The following is a 23318-nucleotide window of genomic DNA, read 5'->3' on the forward strand; positions in this document are numbered from 1 at the left end:
GAGGTGTAAGGACCCCCTCCTGATAAAAATGTCTAAACCTGTAGGCAGGGCTACTGGAATTATGAGGCAGGTGAGGACCAAATTACGCGACAGGCTTGACTAAATTGTGTGGGAAAAAAATGTAAATGATGTTATGTGATGCAGCATATTTTGGGATAGCATTGGTTCAATATTATGAAATTAATTTTTTGCACACAGTAACACAGAGGAAAGATTCCACCCCATCAGTACCTGTTTATAACCAAAATACAGCAATTAACATCAGAAAGATTTCTAGTCAACCTTTGTGAAGGGGCTTCCACTCCGCACGAATACGTGCTGCCACATTAGAAGCCCACCTGGCCCGGGCTGGGAGAAGCAGGGGTCCCTTAAAACCCTGGCGGTTTTGTGCAGAGTTAAGCAGTTTATCCATGCAGCTTTCCTCTCATTCACTCACTCCCTCCCTTCCATCCCTCTCTCCACTCCCAAACCCGGATCCCTCTCTCACTTTGCAGGCCATTTTCTTTCACCCCTTTTTACAACCTCTGAACTCTCCCCATTCAACCTCTCACTTCACCTTTAATTGCCTCTTGCCATTCTGTCTTTTCACTGCCCTCATCTCGAACAGTCTCTCGCATTTATCTCATGGCCTCTCTGGCCCCGTCACCTCCCGTGCCCCTCACCACTTCTCATTCACCTCGTCGCTCCATTCAAATTTTTGTCTATTTGTATCTTACACCTCTCCAGTCCCCCCATTCCTCTTTCACATCTACCCTTTGTTCTAACAGAAGCACTCACCTTTGGCTCACACTCACTTTTTGCGTGTCCACACTTCTCTTCGGCACTTCACATTTCTCCTCATCCCTGACCTCTTCAATCTAACTCTCTCACTCCCTTGCTGTCCTCTCTCATCACTCCTCACCAAGCATACAGGTCGGGCCTGTATGCTCCTCTCGGCCTGTGCCAATCTGCTTTTTGTTCCCTAATTCAAGAAGGCATGAGTTGTCTGTCGCGCTGTTTTGGTGCAGGCCGCGCAGTTATGGAACTTGCACCCTCCTTTGCTTCACTCCACCAAGAATCTATTATCCTTTAGGAAGATATAAAAACCTGGCTCTATGCTCTGTAGGGCACCCCATTTGGCTGGTTCTCCTTCTCCTTCTGTGTGTTTCTCATTGTCCTTCCGGCAGCAGATGGTTATTAGCCGCAGGACATCTTTTGGTAACAGTAGCGCACTACAAATGTAAATAATAATAATAGGGAGAAGCAGGGGAGCCACTAGACCAGAACTTCGGGGGGTGGGGGCTAACACTCCTAGCCACGGCTGGCTCTAACACTGGTTACACTCTGTGCAACAGTCTTTTTTGGTGCCCCACCCCCGTTTCCTTCTTCTTCATGAATTCCCTCACTACCACTCACCAACAATGCACTTCATCTCTCTATAGCAGCTTTCTTACAAACATTTCATTTTTTATAGCGCTACTCATCCTTTAGTCACACTCATTTCTGTGATCGGCATGGTACATATTCTTTGTAGCAGGCACATTAACCCTCTACACTGTGTGGGTGACAAGAGTGCCCATGTGAGTGCACGGTGAGAGATGCAACAGTGTGAGAGTAGGGTGAGAGGAGTGACTGCAGGGTGAGTGAGGTGGCCGTACGAATTTGAGTGTGGATGCAAGTTCAGAATGGGACGAATGAATGTATGATTACTGATGGGCTTGTTTGAGTGAGTTGCATATTGAGCAGTGAGGGGGACAGGTGAGTGAAGTGTCACATGAGTGCAGGGTGAGTAGTGTGCTTGTGTGACTGCAGGGTGAGGTATAGGGTGAACAGCGCAAGTGCATTGTGAAAGCAAAGTGATCACTGTGAGTGCAGGGTGAGCAGGTGAATGGTGTGAGTGCATGATAATCAGTGTGAGTGCATTGTGAATGCTGTGAGTGCAGGGTAAGCGTGAAAGAGAAGGGCGAGAATGATGAGTGAGTTGTCTGAATGCAGGGTTTATTCCCAGGCACTTGAAGTAACTCAGCATGTTATTGGAGGCAGCGTATGGTTTAAGATCTAAGTTAAACTATTGCTATTATGGCATCAATCTGGGATCGAGGGTGGAGGAAATAAATAATGTGCTGATCCTGCAACAAACTTCCAGTCCTATGGTTAGGGTAGCCAGCAGATTATTTTGATTGCCCAGTTGGTACAAAAATAAGCAATCACCTAAAACAGTATTTTAAGCACGTATCTGTGCATACTTTGTACAGCAAATATAAATAGAAAGCCCTTTTAATTGTGTTCTAGGGCTGCCACAATGATCCATGACTGATAATTAAAGAGAACAAAGACAGAAAAGTCACATAACGAATGAATACATACTTTTTTATTTATAAATCTATTTGGTGTCAAGAGAAAGTCATTGTAGGCTCTTTAAATAACACATGGCTCGCATTTTTCTTTCGGCAACCCTACTTTATATTCCTTTTTATTAAATGCATTCTCACACTACAGCAGTAAATCTAAAATACAAATGTAAGGAATAGGCAGAGTGAGGACCCAGGGGGTACTGGAAGGGGGGAGGGGACACTAAGCCTTTGTAACCAGTTCACAAAGACATGCAAATGGTCTTTAAAGACCTGTGAAAAACTCGGACGGGCGTGCCGGAGCTGAGCCTCCAGCAGCTCGAGTTGCACTGCAGCAGCCCGGCTGAGACTCAGGATGGAGGAAGAGGGGGGCTGAAGCCCTTGGGCCTGGGCAGACGTGTGCTTGGGAATGCGCGACCCCCTTTGCATCGCTCCACGGTCCCCCTGGGGGTCACGCTCCACAGTTTGAAGACCCCTGCCATACAACCACCCACGTGTAGATAGATTTGATTTTATTAGGTTCTGACGAATCACCACCAGATTGTTTAACTACCAGACGAGAAACATGTTGACCACACAAAAGAGCGCCCTACCTGAGACATAATCTCAGACAAGCGCCTTTGTTTCTTTTAATCAGGGGGGGGGACCCATTGATTAAAATAGTCTTCGCTGGTACTCCCTTACCTGTTTTAAAATTTCTTTCAGGTTATATACCTCCACACTTTCATCTACAATAATTAGGCCCCTCACCCCCACGGCAGCAAACGGCATTTGGAATAAAAGATCTCCGCCAAAGAGCCCCTCAATAGGAGCCCGTCAGGTATTGCAGTGCCGACCTGACGAGGAGCAGCCCATATGATGAAGCATGACACCTTGCCAGTTGTGTGAGGGCCCTATATTCCAAGAGAAGGAATCCTCGTTCTCCTACACTCCATGACCACATAAAACCAGTTTTCCCTTGTTTCGATATTAGGAACCTTTTGTATCTTCATTATTGTTAGGGCATATATGCTGGACCTGTCTAAAATGCTCTCAGCCCCTCCTTTGTGATAGCGTATGGCTAGAGGTTTACACCTGGATGTCAGTCACAGTGATATGTATATCAAAGGTTTGCCCCAGGGCATGATCACTGCTTATGATTCTCTTACCAGCCTCCTCCCCTTCCTGATATGTGCCCATGTCCTTTCAAGTGACCTCTTTCTGAATCAAAGAGCACCCTTTGAGCCTTTGAGGTGTACTGAAGAGCCTGGTTCACCCTTCCTCCAGTGTGTACCACCCTGCTCGCAGGAATGCAGCTATCCACGATCTGTCTGAGGGGTTTCCTCTGTCTCCTCATGTTTCTCTTGTTAGCCCTGGGACTCCCAAAATGGAACCCAGAATCTTCCACGTATTGTGCCATTCATACGCACCACTACAACAAGCTCATGCATAAAATATTCATGCACTGCACAGCCTTACATCCTTAATGTATTGTCCCATTCAAGGGCACACCTACACCCAGCACAAGCATATAACATCCAGACTCTGCACTTCACTGCACCATCCCTGCACTGCACCATTCACTGCACTGCACACCGCGGGTGAGTTAAGCACACAGCAGAGGAACTTTAAATGAGTGAGCTGCAGGCCTCACTCCAGTGATACAGGTAAAAAGAACTGTTCACTTCTACTGATCAATACACTGGTTGCTTCCACCACCAGGCTTGGGCTGCATAACTCCTGGCAAAGGCAGTAGCCTTTCACCACTATGAGGATAACGCTTTGGTCACCTCTCCCAGTTTAAAAAACAAAGCAATCCACAAGACAAGCCTATGTCATGGTGCACATGAATGGTCTGTGTTCACTCATGACAACAAAACACATCAGGGAACAAGACATCATTACAGTTATGGCACTCAGGGCAGGATTTCACACACATCACCATGCAAGGGACTCTTCCGTCCCATCATGTGCCAATCTTCTTGTTTCATAGTTTTAAGATATCAGATGTCAAAACAAATCACAGTTCAGGAATACTCATCTGGCCCTCAATAACATCATGGGACCTTTGGCAGCAAAATGGTTGGCCAAGAGGCTAGAAAATCATGAACTGCTTGATCAGTGTCAGTTTGGCTTTAGAAGAGGCCATAATAGTGAGAAAGTCTTAGTGACAGAACTTGACTCCCTTCACTCCACTGGAGATGAAGGTCCTTCAGCTGGCCACATGATTCTGGACCTCTCTGTAGTCTTCAGTATGGTTGATCATTGAAATCTTATCACCTGACTCAGGGGATTAGCTTCTCCAGGTAAGCACTGGACTGGATCACATTCTTCATTTCCGACAGGACTCAGTCTGTGGACTGAATCACATTCTTCCTTTCAGACAGGATTCTGTCTCACTTCCACCTTTTCGGTCTAAAAAGTGGAAGGTGACAACAGAGTTCCACAAGGGTCTGTTATTTCCCCCATCCATTTTGATATCCATGTCCCGTCTTTTGAAGAGTTATTTGGTGTTTTGGTTTTAAACTCTTGTCGTTCACGAAAGACACTTAAATTCTGCTCACATTCTGCAAAGCTGATAGACCCCTGATACCCCTTCAGTATTGTCTCTCCATAGTCCACAAATGGATGGCAGACACTTTCCTTAAGTTAAATGTGGATGAAATTGATATACTTCTGGTTGAGGATACTCTGTCAGCCTGGAACCAAACTCTCTGTTCCACCTGGTTTGGCACACTTTATATCTCTACCAATCAGGATTTCTGGTTTGACCACAATCCTTTTTTTGCATTTTTTTAAGCCCAAATCTGCCCCAAGTGCATTAAAGTACTCTACAAGAGAAGCAGTGGACAGTCTTTCAGTGTTTTGCTGGGGCGTGGCTTTTCCACTCTACTTTGTTAAATCTCTTCTTTTCTTAATTCGCATATCAACTCTCTCACTGAAGGAATTACACAATACTCTTCACTGGATTTACAAGAGGGATTTAACAGAGTCTCCTCAGGGGTATGTGAACCTTAGGATGTGGCAGCTAAATTGTCCTTCAGGACGTCTTGTGACTCAAGTTGTAACAGAGGATCAAATTTGTACATAGGATCAAATCTGTTAGAACAGACGACATTCGGTTCAACATACACAAGTCCAGTTGATCGTAGATCTATGCAGGCTGAAGCAGAAGGAATGTTACTAGTGGTAGTTGTGTCTACTATAGGGAGCTGATTACATAGGGCACCATTGATCTGCCCCTTAGATCTTTTTTTTGTAAATATCTTTGCCTGATTTCTGTGTTCTTTCATGTCTCCCTTGTTGTTTATTTTATTAAGTAAGGTCTCAACTTCCTTTATTAAGTTATCGACTTCATTCAGAGTACCATTTGCTGCAGCGTGTTTACTGTGCTTTTTAATTTTTGAAGCACCTAATGGGATTTCAGCTACTTTCTGCTTCCCCATGATAGTCTCAGCTCCCTAAAATCAAAAAGTTAAAGAGGAGTGAATTTTTTTATAAGAAAGGAAACATTCTGTTTGTTACCGCTGGAAAACTTCGACTGCAAAGGGCAATGCACCTAGTGATTTTAGTCACAGAGGGACAATACACAACCAAGTGAACTTTTCGGTCAAAAAAGTAATCCATATAGGACCATAAAATCAATGTCTCAAAATATCTCATATCACACAACAATCCACCTAGCTTTGGGGTGGGGTTCAGATCAACTTGAGTGGTATCCAGAGTTAACACCTACGCATTCAGTATGCCTTAGCCATGCTTGGATGGCTCAGAAAAGGGTGGTCCCCACGACCTCCCTTTTCCTGCAAGGCCCGTCTATGGTCCGGGCTTTTTCCTAGCACGGCCAACACAGAAGGGTTGATGGTTGTGCTACCTAGCGCTATGAATGCTGGGAGGGATCCACCACCTCCGTCCCCCTCCTTCCTTTTCACGTTATTGTTCTTGTTGATTTAGCCACCCAACCCACCAGTCAGCACACAGCAAACAAAGTCCTTAGGGCGTCCGGTCCAGCAGAGTTGATAGTGGCGCAATACCTCACTAAGAATGCTGGGAGTGAATCACCTCCTACTTTCCCCTCAATCCACCTCATATAGGTGTTCTGGGGATATAGTCTCCCCAGAGGCACACATTAAACAGAGTCCTTAGGGCATCCCTGAGACCTAAACACTGTTCAAAGAGTGGTTAAAAGGCCAGCTGTTACACTAATTCTGTCTTTCCTTTTCTCATTGTTGTTCTTTCTTTCTGCCCTAGGGTGTAAGCTGTGCTCTACACACAAAGAAATCCATAAATATTATTCCTGTAGATCTTTAAATGGTTTTACACCATCAACGTCAAGCAGTTAGTACACAGACTAAAGTGCAGAATTAGCCCGTACATTATTGCGTTTATTTTCAAAAAAGGGGCATGGATGGTTTATCCCTATTACCAGGCTATTGTTTATGTCCTGGGAGTTAAATATATTACATGTTACTAAGGGCAATACACTGCACATGTTTGCGGTTGATTTTTGGTTCACTATAGTTCATTAGATCAAATTGTTCATGATGCCTTGGTCACAAGCAAGCTAGACTACAGGAACACCCTCTATGAGGTGATCAACAAAAAACTCACCAGAAGGCTGCAGACCATTCAGAACAGGGGGCCAAGAATCACTTTCAACCTCCCACGTCGCACTCACTTCACACCACACTGAACTGAAAGGAGATTCACTGGCTCCCTAGTCACAAACAAGCACAATTTAAACTCCTCACACTTTCGAGGCACTATATAACACTAGCGCAGTATACCTCAAAATCCCATCTGCTATCATACTACCTAGTGCTGCTCAACAGTAATATTGAAAACTCGGTTGTGCCCACCCAAAGTTGTTCCTGTGAACTTGCAGTGAGTTAAATGATTGCATGAGTCTTTCAATTGAGAAAGCTCTTAAATAGATATAAGAACTTGGAAAAGATGGTATTATTAATGATCAGGGGAAAATGTAATAACATTTTAAAAGAAGTTGTGTGACACATCCGACCCCAGAGCATAAGATTCTATTAAAACAATTCACCACGTATGACACTGTGAACTGTGTCTTTCTCATAAAATGCCCTTGTGGGATGGGTTATTTAGGAAAAACATAAGCAGTGCACAACAAGGGTGTGAGTTATACCTACTTCAGTTAACTATAGCTGGTGAATTTCAGTATTTTTCTGTTTAAAATGTTCCATTTGAATTTACATTTTCACTGAAATATAACATCACTGTAACTTTTTTAAGGTTTTTGTTTTTTTATTGTAAAGTAGCATATTATTATCAACCTAACTATAATGTAACTTTAATCTTTGTTTCTTTCAGTGAATTTCTAGGTTTTTTTTTTTAAAGCAAAGTAAGATTTTATTAGCGTGTGTAACTATGACAACCTCTGCCCACAAGCCCCCCCACATGGGAAACTAAGCTCCCTGCACATGGCCTTTGGTAGTGTATGGCGTGGGGTTAGTCGCAGGTCCTGGCCCCAGGCTAGGCCCTGCCCCCACCCCACCCCTGCAGGCGGCCAACTCCCCCATCCAACAGTGCACAACCTTCCATGGTGAGTGGAGTTAGGCACATGGCCTGACCTACCACAAGGGACCCCCACCCCATTATTTTTTATCCCCAGAGCACTCGCTGTAAGTGGGTCGCTCTGGCTCTTGCAAGAGCCTCACAAGATTGCAATGCCCAGATCTTTTTTTTTATTTGGTCACGGGACAGTCCAGCTACAAGATCCAGGGGTCAGGGCATCCACTATGCACAGCTGATGAAGGCAGGTGGCCTCATGGCCAGGGCCTATGCTCAACCTGCCTGTAGGCAGTCAACTAGCCACTTGGAACAGCCTTTGGCCTTGTGAAGCTGGTTTTGGTAGAAGGAGGTTAGCACCACGGCTAGGCCTCCAGCTAGGCTCTGCGCCTAACGCCTCCGCATATGGAAAAGTAATCCACCATTGCGCACGACCTATGGCCTGCACAATGGCGGCTTGTTACAGTTTGTTGCAGGGTGTGGTCTATGACTAGACTTTCGTAATTTTTTTAAAGGTTTCTTTGGCACCACAGAAGTTACTGTACTGGGTACCACAATTCTAGTACCCTGAAAACATTCTTTATTTTTATATGACCTAATGGGAGTGGTTCCTTGAGACCCTGCTACATTGCCTTAATCCTACTCATTTATGAGCTTTTTCAATTTGGTTTCAGGACTTGAAAACCTGTAATGGTGCTATAATACTTTGTTTAACACTTTGTTTAAATTCGCAACCAACCAATCAGATCACTTGGTACGGGCATCAGTACCGCAGTACAAAAATGATCGCTAGGGAGAAAAAGCTTGTTACCATGGGACTCCTGTGGAAATACCAGGGAATCAACTGTCTAGATATACCAAACTTCTTCTGAGCGATAACCTTTTCATCCCCAACCCAAGACCTTCTTTAAACACAAATTTTTCAAAAACAGCTAACAGTTCTACACCAAAATACAAAAAGCGTGCTTTCTTTTCAAACTTTTTGGCAAATTTGGTGTAATCCCGTTTAGCCATTTTTTGCTGTAACAGAGAGCAAAGAGGCATATTCACAAAAGAATGGTGGAGCACGGCGTTAGGTCAAAATAGCTAACGCTGTGCTCCGCCATTCTGAAAATGCAGGAATGCACCATATTTACAACAATACGGTGCATCCGTGCGTTTTTCCTAGCACGGGCGCTGAACTCAGCTGCCTAGCGCCAACACAAGCACCCTTGCACCAAAGTGCAAGAGGGCCTGCGTTGAGGGAATGATTGTTTATATGCAGGAAGGTGTCCCTTCCTGCACATAAACAATCCAGAATGGCGATTTGTAACTTCTATGTGTGCTGCATTGTGCAGCACACTTAGAAGTTGCAAATCGTCAGTTTTTAAATGAATATTTATGTGCAGGAAGGGACACCTTCCTGTACATAAACAATCATTCATGGCATTTTGCTGTTTCTATGTGTGCTGCACAATCCAGCACACATAGAAACAGCAAAAAACAAGGAGAAATAAAGCATTTCTCCTCGTTTTGCCATGTTAAGACCAGGTTTTCCCTGGTCTTATTTTTGGCGTTGCCTCCTATTTTTGCCACCCTTGTAAATAGGGGGAGCATAAAAATCAATGGCCGTTGCGGTGGAACACCCACCACAACACCCATTGCCCACCCCTTTCACTCTAAGTATAGCACGAATGGGTGCCTTATTTAATGCCGCCTTGTAACGTCGCTGTTAGACCTGGCACCTTGGCATGGGTCTCCCTTCCATTTTTTGCTGTTGCCTCATGTGTTTTTGCTGGTGTTAGATGCTTTGGGCACTGTGCCACTGCTGTCCAGTGCCACAGTGCAAGTGCTCCCTATTGTAAATTGATGTATGGATTAGTGATTCCATGATTGGCTGGTTTGGGTTACCTGTCAGACCCTGGTACAGTGCACCAGGAGTGTCCAGGGCTGGTAATCCAAATGCTGCTGGTGGGCTTGCAACACTGGTTGTGCCACCCACAGAAGCAGCTGTAAAAGTGTGTCTAAGGCTTGCCATTGCAGAGCCTGTGTGCAGTCTGGTACTGCCATGCTGACTGAGCAAGTGCAACCACTTGCCAGTCCCTGAACCTTCTCTTTTCTTCATATCAGACACCTCTATGGTAGGCCCAAGGGCAGGGTGCATTTTAAGTATAAAGTAGGACAAGCCCAGGTGTGTGTGGCATGTCCTAATAGCGAATTACAGTCATTTTTGTTTGTCACTATTGCAAGGCTACCTTTTCCCCAAAGGCCAGAAAAGGCAGTTTAATTAGTACATTTTGTAATCCTAACTGACTCAAAGAACATGGTAGAAATTCGAGTTTAGTATGCCTGAACCCAGAATGATAAAATACATCTTTTAGTGAAGTTGGTTTTAACATTCTGTGTTTGAAAATACCACTTTTAGAAAGTAGGTCTTTTCTTGTCTAACCATCCAAACCTGCCTATGCTAGGTTGAGTATTCCTTGTCTGGAGTTTGAGTGACAGGGGCTGGGAGATTCCAGGAGACAGGGTGAGTCAGCACGGGGCTGAATAGAGAGATCTGCATCCAGATGGGTGGGAGGAGTTGCACCTGGGACCTGAATAGGGCTGTGCCTTCCCTCCACAATGCTGGCTCCACCTCCTGTGGTGCGTCTGATGTCTCTGCCCTGCACTCTGAAAGGAAAAAAGGAGTCTTGTCAACAAAGTGCTCCAGGACTGACCAGAACTGGTTTGGACTAGGCAAAGGCCTCTCTGCCTTCAGAGAACAAAGAGAAACTGGGTGTAAATATTGGGACCCAAACCCAAGAACTTTAGATCACTTTGGGAAACAAGAAGAAACCTTTTCTGAGGAGAGGAACCAGAGAGACTGAGGAAAGACTATCCCTAAGCTTGAGGGATTGGCCTGCAGTAGTTGCCTGACTGCCAAAGAGAGGAGAAAAGGAACTTTGTGTACTTTATTCAACTTGTGAAGGATCTCCAAAGGCTTGAGAAAAGAGCTTGCCTCCTGCTGAAGTCTCAGGGACAACAGACTTCACCCACCAGCTCTCCAAGAGTTCTTTGCAAGTGCCTGCTGTTTTGCGAAGCTTTCTGAGGGACTGCGTGTCGCAAGGAGCTGGAAGCACGACTCACAAGCAAGAAGCGTTTCGCCGCACTGCCGCTGCCGCTTCACAACGCGAAGCTCCTCGCATCCCCGGAGAAGTGGATCGACGTCGCAGCAGACGCCGCCACATCACCGGGAAGCGTATCGCAGAAGAATCGTTGAGTTATCGCAGGGCCATCGAAGCGCCTCACATCGCCAGGGGAGAGGATCGACGTTGCAGCAGATGCCGCCACATCACTGGGAAGCGTGTTGCAGGGCCTGTCGCGGCTCACATCGTGTGGAAGCATCTCGCATCGCCGGAGAAGAGGATCGACGTTGCAGCAGACACTGCCGCATCACCGGGAAGCGTGTCGCATCAAGAAGAAAGCGCCATCTTTGTTTCTTTGAACCAGATCTTCAACGCATCACCGTCCTTGCAACACTTTCGTTGTCTTGCGTTACGCATCTTAAGGTACATTGAACTCTGAGTGTCGCATTTACCATCTTAAGAGAACTAGGCTAATTCTACCATTCTAAGTACAGTATTGTGGATTTTTGTTGTTTGTGGTCTTGTGATAAGTCTATATAAAGAACACTTATTTTTTATATAAAACTTGTGTGGTGAACATCTGTAGTGTTGTCACTTGATTACTGTATGTGTTCACAAATGCTTTACACACTGCCTCTGAGATAAGCCTGTCTGCTTGTGCCAAGCTACCAAGGGGGTGAGCAGGGGTTATTTTAGGAGTGTACCCCCTTACTCTGACTAGACGCAAGGGCCCCTACTTGGACAAAGGTACCTACCTCTGCCAACTAGAGACCCCCAAATCTAACAGCCGACTTGTAAATAAGGTGAAGCCCCTATCGCCACAGGAACGTCAATAAAAGTGACATTCCTGTGCGATAGGGGCTTGTAAATATGCCCCAAAGTTTCCTATGGGATTTGAGAGGGGAAATGGCACTTTTGGGAGTCCTTTTTTCAGGGCTGGCACTTGATCAGGTAAGTCAGCTCAAAAAGTTTCCTGAAGGACCTGAGGTGGACAAAAGCTTTTCCTATGGAAACTGTAACTTAACTATAAATACGCAGTGGTAAGATATAGACTTTTTTAGAGTTAAAAAGTATAAATCTAATTAATGCTACTGTTTAACTGTCTTACTTTAATACACTTACATTTTAAAATGAATTAAATAAAATTAAATAGTTAACTTATTTAAAAATATATTGAAATGAATTATAAACATAACTTATAACCAAGCTTGTTATAAATTAAATGGAAATAAAAATGTGAGTGATAGTGGGTGATTTTAATTTTAAAGTCTTGTTCAAAAATGAATATTTAAAAAATGTATTAAAATATTGAAATTATTTTACAATTTAATACAAAGTTAATTTTATGACGTAGTGTGTTGTATCTTTTTCTTTAAGCTTCTATATTAATATTAATGTTTAAAACTATGTATTTATTTTAATTGATTGCATTTTTTATTTTTAAAACATAATAGATTTTATTACATTTCTCTGTATTGTACCCTACAAAAATCTCTGCCCGGTGGCAGAGATCTCTAAAAGCAGGTGGAAAGATTCTTAGAGTAACTTTGCCCACATAAGTTTAGTCGTATGACTCTCCAACTCCTCGCTTGAGGAGGTGGAGACACTTAAGTCTACATATAGTGAATAAGTAAATGTGAGGATTTACACCTAGGTATAGTAGTAGATATACCCTCCTATTGCGTTATCCTTATATACTGTAAGTATGCCCTATGCCAGATTTGTCCCAACCCCATTTTCAGAATACAATGTTGTCCAAGTCAGCTGTCTTGTTGCACTAGCGTCTCAGCACATTCTGCAAGTGGCAGCTATTGTGGTGCCTATTTGCCCGAGGCCTTTTTGGACAGAAACAAACACCTTTATGGGGCAGACTGCAGTTAGGCTACTACATAGGTCTAGGAAGCACGAAACCCAGTCACAGGCCATGCTCTGAGTGTGCAGCACATGCGCAGTAGATTCCAAATAGAGTCACAGGACGAGGGCCGTGTTTGTTTCATATGCCCAGAAAAAAACAGAATGTGGCACAGGCCACTGTCTATGTTTTCTACACTAAACTGCGCCACCAGCCTACCCTAAGATCAAGATCATCGTTTGATTTTGCCCAAATGACACGGGGGACGTGGACTGTGCCAGACTGCATTAGGTACATTAAAATGGATTACATAGCGTGACATGTCAGTTCTTGCAAATAAGGATTGCATCAGCAGACCAGGGCACATTTTTTACAAGGCCTAGAATCTTAGTTTTAAGGGACATTGAGGTTTTGACTCAGAATCTCAAAAGTCCAAAAATGGACTAGTTCAACTGATTAGTGTAGCATTAAATTTGTGACGCAAAACTTCAAACGTTTTTACATGTGTCAATAAAGTTAATTACGCAATCGCTTGTGATAAAAAAATTAAAAAGTTCTTACATGTGCCAATAAAGTTAACTACGCAATCGCTTGTGATGCAAAATGTAAAACGTTCTCAAAAGTGCCAATAAATGTAACTACGCAAGCGCTTGTGATGCAAAATTTAAAACGTTCTTACATGGGCCAATATAATTAACTACGCAATCGCAAAATTTCCCAATGCACTGTTCAGAGCTGCACACAGTACATTAATAATATTGCCTTTTTTTTAAAAAAAATACATTTGCCTGTTTCGCAGGTGCTAAAGCACTGAAAATAGTAGCGATTCAAAACAAGCATTGGCATAGCCAATAGGTCTCGCCTTTGGGACCTTATAAGTGTTTAGCCATGCAACAGTTGCATAACTAAATACTTATAAGGTCCCAAAAGCGAGACCTATTGGCTATGCCAAGCGGCCGTGCGGCCGCAAAAGTGAAAGTAATCGCGGTAAAGCACGGCGCGCGCACCCGCGCACATGCACTGTGGCTCTAGGCTGGCCTGGTAGCACTTTTTGGAGCCCTCTCAATAAGTCTCGCCAGACCAGCGCATGCGCTGGGTTAGGCGAGACCTAAACAACCCAGATCTCTTTTATTTGTACTTCCTACTGCAGTGGCGGCCTCTGTGCTGCCTGCCGAATGTAAAAGCGTATGGGCAGAGAGGAGGGGGTGCTGGCGAATCCTGTGGCCGTGGGTATCGGCCACAGGTAAGGGGCATGCCACCGGCTTCTGCCCCCAAATCTCATGCCACCTGCGGCAGACCGCACCCCCCCCCCCCTTGATTTTGAAAGCAGTCCTGGTTCCTTTAGGGAACTTGGGCTATTTAAAGGAAAAAAGGTTATCTATTTTTTAATGCAATTACAGGGATGGTGGTCTGATGTCACTATAAGGTCACCATCACTGTTATTGTAGCCAATTGCAGAGGGGTCACAAATTGCAACCTGAGTAATCAATTTTAATCAGGCAAATCACTCTCACCCCACAATTCCCTATTTGACAATCATTTTCACATCATATACTCTCGGTGATCAAATCAAAGCAAGAACCAAGCCATAAGCCTGTTTACAAGAGCGGGTGATACATCTCAAAGAGGTAATGCCCATGCTGAGAACCTGCTTTGAATAATTGTGGAATTATCTTTAGAGGTAAACCTGGAGCTGTGGTTATTTCAGACTAGAATTGATGGGTTTGTCGATATTGTAGGGAGAATCGAATTGCATGCTTTTTTGTCTTTACTTAAATGAGAAATGGTTCTTTGTTTCTTAAACCTTGGTGGAGTCCTGGAGTATAGATTCAGCACTTCGTAAGGAGTGGCCGCCCTCCAGTGAATCAAGGGCTCTATCAAGTACCTCGGGAACATCAGTGCATAGATATTTGGGCTATCTAGGCTGTTTAGACTGTGCTTCTACTGGAAACCAGTTAAGAGTGAAAAGGGCTAATGTGATGTGTTTAAAACACATCGAGGCATATTTATTGAAACATCACCTTGCTGCGCTGCACTTAGCTGCATGATAGGGAAAGCGCAGGAATGATCTCCGAAAGGACCCCCTTGGGTATTGGGACCTGGCACCAATGTTACCAATTCACCCTGTTTTGGGTCTATCTTAATTAGCAAGGGCCTGAGTTTTTCTGTAGAAATGGTACAGTTTACATTTCCCAAAAAGATTATAGCTCTTTGAGCTCATCCAGATAGGGTCCTTGGGGAGATAAGAATGCTTTAGCGCCTTCTTTTTGGAGTCTTTTACAAATTTGGCCAAGAAGTTGGCCATCTTGCCATCAATGTCAGGGGTGAGGGCGACTTTAACCTCCAAGGAGGGGCGCGGGCACTCAGCTCAAAGGCGGCTGCAGACTTTTTCTTCTTTGCCTAAAGGTTTCCGCAGACGACCTGCCATGTAGGCGCTACCTTTGGCGCTGGAGACTACTCCGCCGACCGCGGCTGTAACAAGTCATCGGGGTGCAGCAAGTCCAAATCTCGGGCCGCAGGGACCTGATCTGATTTAGACTCTCCCGCCAGTAAAGAGGGTTGGCTGGAAGGATGCCAGGGCCTGGTGGTTTCATTGTCGCCCTCGCCATTTGTGGCTGTAGTGGAATCATTCCCATCCAAAGGTGCTTAGCAAAGGTGTCCTGCAAAATGAACTCAAATGCTCATTTATGAAAATAACTGACACCAAAAAGCAATGGCAAAAGGAATCTTCGTGCCTCAACTAATAGAAAAGTTGTCAGCATTTCAGATGCACTGGTAGGTTTTTGGCCTTCCAGACAGACAGAACGTATCTTAGTTTCTACAGGGGATGAACTAAGAACACAGGCTGGTGCAAATGCAGCATCTACTCTGATCCTACAAGACCTCTCTGACGCATTCTACACTGTCCGTCATCCAACACTACTGGTCTAATTGAATAATGGGGGCATCCAAAAAAACCTGTTGAACCGGAGTTCCTCCTTCCTATAGAACCAGAACCCGGGTCAGGTTGGTAATGCGGGTACTATTGAAATGGGCAATAGACAGGTATCTGAGTTGAAGCTGTGGGCCTCGTTTTTTGGGCAGCGTGCCGCCCGATTTGGGCTGTGTCTGTGCTGTTCAGATGCCGCCAGTGGCCCAATGAGGGCCTGTGCGGCCTTTTCAGAGGCTGATGGGCCTCTATTAACTCCCTTTTACCAGCGGGGCAAAAGTGTCACTCCAAGTCCCTCACTGGGCCTGCCCTATAATGTATGCAGATTGAGCAGGGGGCCTGAGCAGAAGTGGCTTTGCTTATATTTAGGGGTAGTTCACAACTGAGAGCACACCGTGCACAAAATGTCCTAGCAACATTCGCATTGTTTTTTTTTTATCTCAGGAAGGTTAAGAGAACACGCCTCTTTTAGAGAACTCCCCTCCCCCACCCCTTCATAATACTCACAACACGGAAGCAAGGTTTTGCAAAAAAGCACAATCCGTAAAAGTGGGCCAATTTTTTAGGGTTCCTGGGCCTATTTCTGATCCCAATCCAACCCTAAACGGAACCTCACATTTCCCTAACACCCAGATGCCAGGAACCCCCAGGACTCAACTATCTCTCCCCATAGTGACAGGGCCAATCAGTGAGTGCACCCTTAAGCACTGCATGATGGGCTTGCATGTGCATCCTCCTACGGAAAAGACACGCAACAAGTTTGTAGCACTGTGTTTAGAAGCAGTCCAATATCGAAAAGCGATAAATTGGCTAAAGGGCATCACTCACTAGTTAGACATGTGGCACAGAGATGTGTTCAAGTGGTCAATTGCAGAGGAACTCTACATGTCCAGAACTTGCATTGTGGTGAAACTAAATGATGATTTGAAGGAATAGTGTACAATGCGCTGAGCATTGCAGCACCCGCCTCATACGCTGGTGTTTTATCCTGATGTGTATTTTTTTTTAATATTATGTCTATTGCAGTATAACAATGTGATGTGTGGATTGGTTTACAAGATAATTCTCTGCAGAAATCAGAAACTCAGGTTGGTTCTTCTTTATCTGTGTCGCTTGCATAGTGTGACTTCAGTAGTAACATTCTTATGGGCATATTTAAAAGGCCCCCGCACCACCGGAGCCTCACGCTCCACAATGCTGAGCCATATTTACAAGGCCACGCAAAGCCACCCTTTGCTTTTCCTGTCCTTGTAAATATGGACCCCTTTCACGCATTACTCTGCACGAAAGGGGCTTTCCATGGGTGTTGCTGTGGGTGTTCCCAAGCAACACCCATGGATTCTGACACATTCCCAGATTTGCAAGTTTTCTTAACCGCTTCGGTGCTCATGACGAGCCCAGCTCGTCATGAGGCACAGTGGAGCTGTGCTCATGACGAGCTGGGCTCGTCATAACTGTTGCGGCACGCCCACGCGTGATTGATTCCCCGCCTGTGCGGGAGAATCAATCAGTGGGCGGGGTCGTGACGAGCTCAGCTCGTCATGAGCACAGCTCCACTGTGCCTCATGACGAGCTGGGCTCGTCACGAGCACAGCACCACCGCCGCCGCCTCCCCCCGCAGGAATTGGGTCCCTTAATGCACAAAACATTCATCCCTGAAACGCAGACACCCTTGCACCATGATACAAGGGTGTCTGTGTTGGGACTAGGCAGCCGATTGTGCATCAGCGCAGTGGAAAGCACAGGGATGCATTGTATTGCTGTAAAGACAACGCATACCTACACTTTCCTAATGATGCAGCTCAGCACAGCAAGATGGCTTGCAGCGCCGCGCTGAATCATTTTCTAGTAAATATGCACACTGGTGTGCTGTTATAAATGTAAATAAAATGTTTAAAAACATCCCTCCTTTTGTTTTCAACATCTCAGGCCTCTAAGGGACTTGTTCAACAGTTCGGGACACACTGCTTGCTCAAGGATAAAAACACCAACCATACCATGACATCCAGAAAGGCACCACGATTTGGTTTGGTGAAATAATGGACGACCGCCAAGCATCTTAAACTCAATCCAGACAAAATAGAAATCGCCAGAAATGAAAATTGTCCACCAGCACAAGAGATCCTAACCTGCCCTGTCGGGCCTAGGGGAGTCACCCCGCTTAACAAACACAGCATAGGCAGAGATGTTTTATGGCAAAGTGGGCAATTGCCCAGCTCCTCCACCTTCTATGGAACCACATAGGAAACTGATTTTTTTCTGTTTGACCTCTGCCTATTCTATTTCTCTATTTAAACCTCTCTCCCTCTATGCCTACCATTACCTCTAACTCTGTCGCTCAAAATCAGTGTCCTCTTGAAAAATGTTGGAGTCCTGGCCAAGACATATTTCAACTGATTAAGTATGACCTTGTAATAATTTTGCATGCAATTTAGTATTGTTTAGCACAATGTAGGCTTGAAATGGGTGCTACAATTCTAATTTGTTGTGTACAAGACCCTAAAATATGTTTTGCTAGTGCCCCCAAAATCCTTAAAATGACACTGAGCATAGGAATCTTCCTAGATGAAGATATTACTCTGGAACAATAAATAGATGAGGTAAAGTATTCTAAAATGGATATCCCCACAGAGTTCAAGCAACAGCTAAGGTTATGCACTCTTGCCTGGATTACACAAACTGTCTACAACAAAAAAGCCAGAAATGCATCCCAAACGAATGACTGTGAGTGCAAAACTCAGTGCCCAGGCTACTTTTACTTTTATACTTGAAGCCTTAAAACACTTCACACTAGACCATATAACTTTCCACTGGTTCCCCCAAATTTAATCGGATTGCGTTCAAAGCACTATGCATAGCACACCGAACACCACATGGAAAAGGACAAACACTCCCTCAACAATAACTTCAGACCTGACACCCTAGAAAAAGCTTCCGACCCAACAGACTCCGAAAACTCAAAGTGCCACTTTCCACCAACTCTACTCGGAGGTAGCTTTTCGTTACTCTGAGTCAGTAAAACGTGGAACAACTACCCCGTTCGGATAAAAAACCTAGAAAACCAAGTCGCTTACCGAAATGCGCTGACAAAAAATACTCCAATTTTTAAGGAAATGTTAAATCTGAAAAATAATTCACTGGTGGACTATCCTCGATCATTTTGACCTTATGAACGAGAAGATTTGCTCTGACACTTTATTGCCACTCTTACCAAGCAACAATATCCTTATGCTGGGTTTTTAGAGCCGTTGGATTCATGTGGCAAAGGTCAACCAAATTATGTGGCAAGGAAGACTAAATTATGTGACTATAAGAGCCAAATTATGCACCACATTGCAGCACATTATGTGGGAGTATTATGTTGCTATCTTGTGTTGTGAACACACATTAACACTATCTGGACACAGGTTTTGCCTCATAAGAACCAGTTTAACAATTCAGTTAAAAACTCAGCAACTAAAATGTAGCCAGTTAATTAATGCTGAGCGTCTCCCAATACGAGGGATCGTGTAGGGCACTTTTAAAGTGACTTTTGAGCCCTTTGAATTAGAAAAACTATGTTTTGGTCTTGAAATCTGCAAATTATGTGGCAGATTTTGAATTATGTAATAACTCAAGTAAATCTAAAATTGTGCAGGAAAGGACACAAGTATGGAATGCTGCGACTCCAATGGCTCTGCTAGAGACTGATAGAGTATTCACCTGTGTGATTTTGCACAATTTTCAGATTAAACAGATTTTAATTGAAGCTGGTGTAATCCTGCACAAAAATGCAGCGCCCAATTTGCACAAGATTACTGTTACAAGTAATTGTTACACTGTTACAGGTGCAAAAAAATAGTTGGAGCAAATGTCGAATTCGCGCTGAAAACAAGGCTTAGCGATACTACACCACACACAGGTCGTGCAGCCATTTAATCATACACAGCTATTCCTTTTTGGCCAATCACACAGCCTCCATGCGACGGCATCTCAACGCAAACTGCGATGAGCGATTCCTCGCGCATCTCCCCTCGGCCCCTGTCATTCACTTCACAAAAGACGTGGAGTGTCCCACGTGGCGGGGGCTTTGTCTCCACGACACAGGCGCAATCTGTAGGACAGTGTCCGATTCCCCCGGCACAGTGGGTGCACCCAGGCGGCTGAAAGGCCCTAATGGATTCCCTGGCCTCCATTGTTGGGAGGCGTGTTGGGGTTTGTTAACAGTGACACGGTTTCCTTTGCCCAAGGTATTTCCATACCAATGTCTCCCCTGCCTCCAGCCAGCTTGATTTCGAGACTTGCTCTGACACGAATGACTTCGAGCAGCCATTGACACGAGAGGCTAAACAGAATAACATAGTCATTCATGGTCTTTGCACTGTGCCAATGTGTGGGGGGGTGATCAAAATGTACATACAGGATTAGAAAAATAAAGGAGGTCTGCTCACAAGCAACACCTTCATCCAATGATGTGCAAAAAAGCAAGCTGCGACCTTGTGTGGATTTAGTCAAGAAAAACAAAAACAGACAACAACAAAAAGAAATAAACAACAAAAGCATCAGACTAAAGCATAGGACAAAGGAGGAGCTACATATGAATCGGTGCAGAATGCATCTACTGAGAAACACCTAAACAGTCAGGTTGCAACTCGGTGTTAGATGTTTGTTTGTCGCTTTTTAAAAAAAAGTTTGGACAGCTTTCAAGCTATATGGAATATAGAGCTGTTCTTGTACCGTATTTCTTGTACAACAGGTGTAAAGTGAGGACGTTTAAAGTGTCATAACGTAAAATCACCACCCCCCCCAAAATGTGACGAGGGGCCCCTCAGTCTCCCATATCTCACAAAAAGTCATTGTCCTTGAGCTGTCCTTGAGCTGTACCATGTCAATTTACATTACATTACATGGCAATTTACATTACCATATTTCTTGTACAACAGGTGTAAAGTGAGGATGTTTTAAAGTGTCATAACGTAAAATCACCCACTGCAAAATGTGACACGGGGTCCCTCAGTCTCCCATGTCTCGCAAAAAGTCATTGTCTGCTAAGTAAAGTCTGGAACCAGCGTTGTTAAAATGAGTTAATTGATTTAAGTAAAGAAGACAACACACCAGAACAACAGGAGTGCTCCGTGCAGGTTGCTAGCTGGAACATAAATCACTAACTGTGAAAACATAACTTTCACTATCAACTGTGACATTTAGAACGTACCAGCTGTCAACATTCCAGCTGATGACCTAACAAGGTTCGCGCGAGGGCAGGGACGCGCGTGGAAGAGGGACGGATGCCTATAGGAGGAAGGCAAGATAAAGATAGGAAGGAACACAACATTGTCCTTGAGCAAATGGGAGCGGGGCCCCTCCGAAGAGTGTGGTGCCCTTGAAGGGTGCCACCCCCTGGACCTCCGGGCCCTCCCTAAGCCGCAGGGGCTCCAGAGGCCTCTTTTAGGCCTCAGGTCTTTGCGATTGTGAAGCAATGAAGGGAAAGCAGAATAAAAAACCATATCGTTACGATAGGTGTCCCTAGGCAAAAATTACATTTGTGAGGGAGGCCAGTTTATAGAGTGGGGGATAACAATGTGTACTACCACATGAAAACAGTATTGAGGAGATTATTTTGTGCCGCTTTTAGGTCTTGCGACCTGCGTTGCACTGCGCAGCAGTGCTCGCGCAGGCGAGAATCCTTTTGTCCGGGGTTCAGAAATGGACCCTGGAAATTAACACGCTTGTGCGTGTGTTTTTACTTTTGCGGTCTGCTATTGGCCTTTGCCTGCGTGTTTATTTTAAAGATAGCACACAATTGGCCAGAGGCAGGCGCATAGCTCCGCCCATGGCCTATTGGTGTCTATCATGCGCATTTCTGCCATATGGTTTCAATTATCGTGCCCAGACACGGGCGCGATAATTGAAACCATATGGCTTGCTGTGGCGCACGCGCGCGCACCACTCGCGGGCGTGTGTTTTTTTACAATAGCGATCGCGAAAGCAATTGCTCAGTGACGCTTGTTTTCATTTACTTTCTGCTGTCCCTTTTCCTAGAGGTTGTGAGAGTTTGAGCTTCGGAGACTCCAATCACATCCCTTTTTCAAATAGAGGGAGACCTGAATTCACCGTCTCTAGGAGTATCAGGTTTTTTAATCCAGACAAGGCGAATTCATTAGACTTTTAAACCTTGCCTCCATAGTCTGGCCTCTTTGCAGTTTTTATGAAGATGATAATGTTAAAAACAGTTACTAGTGTGAAGAATGGCTGTGATGTCGAGTTGCGCTACAGATCTTGTGAGAGTGCAGGAACTATAGCAAGTAAAATGCTAGAGATGTATGCACTGCACATATAGGGTAACACGCTCTCTTCGAGAAGCGAGGTCAGTGGTAAATGCCTCCAAGTTTTTCGCTGTTTTCCTTCATTTATTTGCTCTGGACCCAATGAAAAAAACGAAACCAAGCAAATTCGCAAAAACAATTGTGAATTCGGAAATACAGAACTATCGGGCATGATCTTAGGTTAGTGACTGGTTAACATAACTTTCGTACCTAGTCCTCAGGACTGGCACTAAAGTTAACCATGGCAGCGAAAGTTATGAAAAGGAGCCCCTTTTTTGTTAAAGGGGAGAGCTCTGGAGGCAAAAGAGGACTTTGCCTCGAGCGCAGTAAACCTTATTCTTGCCAGCTATGTGAAAATGTGCAAATTCTAAATGTCATGGGTTCTATGCAGAAATGGTACCTTATTCAATACTATTACCGATTAACACTGTGTTTTTTGCTGCACCATGTATGTGTAACCTATGCGGCTTGTGTCATCTAATTATTGAGTGGTTTGTGAATGAACATGGGCAGGAAAATTGTAAAACAGGATTTTTTTTCCTCTTGAAAAGTTTTTTCATCTCATATGTACCTAGTGACAATTCTAATACTGATACATTCTTCCACACTTTCCACACCACTCACATCTTGGATCGTAAAATGTTGTTCTATACTTTTGGCGACTTGAGATTTAACAATAAATATGAACTATTTAATCAATATGCTCTATTCTTACTATTTTACATTTGAGTAATGGTTAAATCATGGTATCACGTTTCTGCGTAGCTTGTGCCTTTTCCACAGGAGCCGATGCTTGATCTCCACTCCCCCACTCCGCTACCACGAGCTCGAAGGCTCGCGAGCAGCAGTGAGGGGGAAAGGGGAATTGGACAGAAAAGAGAGACAACACTGCGTCTTCTTTCTGGACTGGACTCGGGATTTCTTCTTCCGAATTCCTGTAACAAGAATTACTCAACAACAATTCTAATACTCTCTACGCTCATAAGACCCTTGCTTTACCCAACTATACCTGTCCTGACACAGTGGTTGCCGCTCTCTGTTCACGCTTAGTAGATAACCTTCTAATGGGTGTGATGTGGAGTTGAAGGTGAGTTCACTCCTGCAAATAGAAACACATGTAATCCTAGTCTTCCGGGAATCCCTCTACCACCCCAAGAGTTCCTTCGTTACCTGGATTCCACCCAGAGGATTATATATTTTCATAAAAGTTCACCAGAACAAATGCTGACAATTCTTTCTTCAACCTTCTGAGCAGTACTGAGGAATGTTGTTGGGTAA

This window comes from Triturus cristatus, chromosome 9 (genome assembly GCF_964204655.1).
Source record: "Triturus cristatus chromosome 9, aTriCri1.1, whole genome shotgun sequence".
Classification (NCBI taxonomy): Eukaryota; Metazoa; Chordata; class Amphibia; order Caudata; family Salamandridae; genus Triturus; species Triturus cristatus.